This window comes from Polyodon spathula, chromosome 45 (assembly GCF_017654505.1).
Source record: "Polyodon spathula isolate WHYD16114869_AA chromosome 45, ASM1765450v1, whole genome shotgun sequence".
Classification (NCBI taxonomy): domain Eukaryota; kingdom Metazoa; phylum Chordata; class Actinopteri; order Acipenseriformes; family Polyodontidae; genus Polyodon; species Polyodon spathula.
The window spans coordinates 1,724,892-1,726,789 of NC_054578.1; the positions used below are offsets into that span (position 1 = coordinate 1,724,892).

The 1,898-nt window shown below is 36.8% G+C and overlaps 1 protein-coding gene across 2 annotated transcripts in view; it reads left to right on the forward strand.

Moving 5' to 3' along the window:
• The first annotated feature begins 561 nt into the window (after positions 1 to 561).
• The window catches only part of hspbp1 (HSPA (heat shock 70kDa) binding protein, cytoplasmic cochaperone 1), a 7,222-nt gene continuing 5,885 nt past the window's right edge, over positions 562 to 1,898 (forward strand). For both annotated transcript variants that reach the window (XM_041237682.1, XM_041237683.1), the window contains exon 1: positions 562 to 648. The gene's annotated coding sequence lies outside the window, so the exon portion shown is untranslated. The remainder of the gene's footprint in view (positions 649 to 1,898) is intronic.

Below are 1,898 nucleotides of genomic sequence, written 5' to 3' on the forward strand. Positions count from 1 at the left end.
ATTATTAATATATTATTAATATTTGTTGCCATTCTGACTTTATTAACGAAGCGAGACACACGATTTGCCCGAGTTTTCCCACTGGAAATAGTGAAATCAGTTAAAATATCACTGTCTATTATTTTGTGGGGAATTAGCCATTTTCTTATTTTTGAGGCATAGTAATCTAACCGACCTTTTTTTTTTTTCACTTATTTGAGTGACGGTCCTATTTTCACACACGGCAGTCGTCACTCCTCTGAGTCTTGTCAAGGAGCGCCTGGCCGGTCCCCCGATGTCGCTCTGTTGCTTCCGCTCGATCGGTGCTCAGGCTGAGGTACCACAAACCACCAAAACTGCAGGTGAAGGTCGCACGTGCGGCGTCTTACAGGGCGTGTCGCAGGAAGCAATAATATCATTATTACTTACTATTAGTATATTATTTTCCCCAAATATATTCTAAGCTTTTGCTTGGATGTCCTGTCATTTCTTCCAGATAAATGATGCTACGAGACTGGTTTGTGGTCTGTCACTGTGTTCAACGTAAATTGCTTATTATTATTATTATTATTATGTTAACATTCGACAGTATAATAATAAAATCAGAAAAAAAAAAGAAATATCGTCAAGATTACATTTAATAATCCAACCGAACTAAGTAATTTCTTGGTAAGTATTATTGTTATTATTATTATTATTATTATTATTATTATTATTATTGCTGCAGATCGGATCGATTCAGAATTCTGCGTTCCGATCGCCCCGCCCCTTCTGCTTCAGCTCATAACAGCGAATCACGATCAGAGTGAAGAGACTCGTTTAAATATCTGTCTGTCTGTCTGTCTCTCTGTATCTGTCTATCTATCTATATATAGATATCTCTTTGTCTGTCTGTCTGTCTATATCTATATAGATGTCTGTTTATCTGTCTGTCTCTATAGATAAATCTGTCTATCTATCTATATATATATATAGATATGTATTACACTTGTCTGTCTGTCTGTCTGTCTCTGTCTACAGATGTCTGTCTGTCTGTCTATCTGTCTGTCTGTCTGTCTATCTATCTGTCTGTCTGTCTGTCTGTCTGTCTGTCTGTCTATCTGTCTGTCTGTCTATCTATCTATCTGTCTGTCTGTCTATCTGTCTGTCTGTCTGTCTGTCTGTCTGTCTATCTATCTGTCTATCTGTCTGTCTGTCTATCTGTCTGTCTGTCTATCTGTCTGTCTATCTATCTATCTATCTATCTGTCTGTCTGTCTGTCTGTCTATCTATCTGTCTGTCTGTCTGTCTGTCTGTCTGTCTGTCTGTCTGTATACAGATATCTCTCTGTCTATCTATCTGTCTGTCTATCTGTCTGTCTATCTATCTGTCTGTCTATCTATCTATCTATCTGTCTGTCTGTCTATCTATCTGTCTGTATGTCTATCTATTGATAGACAGATAGATACAGATAGACAGACATATAGATCTGACAGATAGATTACTATAGACTACAGAGGTCTATCGATAGATATAGATAGACAGCTATATCTAGGGATAGAAATAGATCTGACATCTGTCAATAGATAGAATATATAGATATGTCTACATACAGTCGATCTGCTAGATCTATAGATAGACTCTAGAGATATGGCTATTGACTCATATAGATGTCTGATCCAGTCTGTCTGTCTGTCTGTCTGTATAATATATGTCTGTCTGTCTATCTGAAACTCTGTCTATCTGTCTGTCTGTCTGTCTGTCTGTCTGCTGTCTAATATATAAAACTATGTCTATTGAAACTCTGTCTATCTGTCTGTCTGTTTGGTGTATATGTATAATATATTAAACTATGGCTGTCTGTCTGTCTATCTATCTACAGTGTCTGAATATCTGTTTGGTGTGTGCTGTATAATATATAAAACTATGGCTATTGAAAC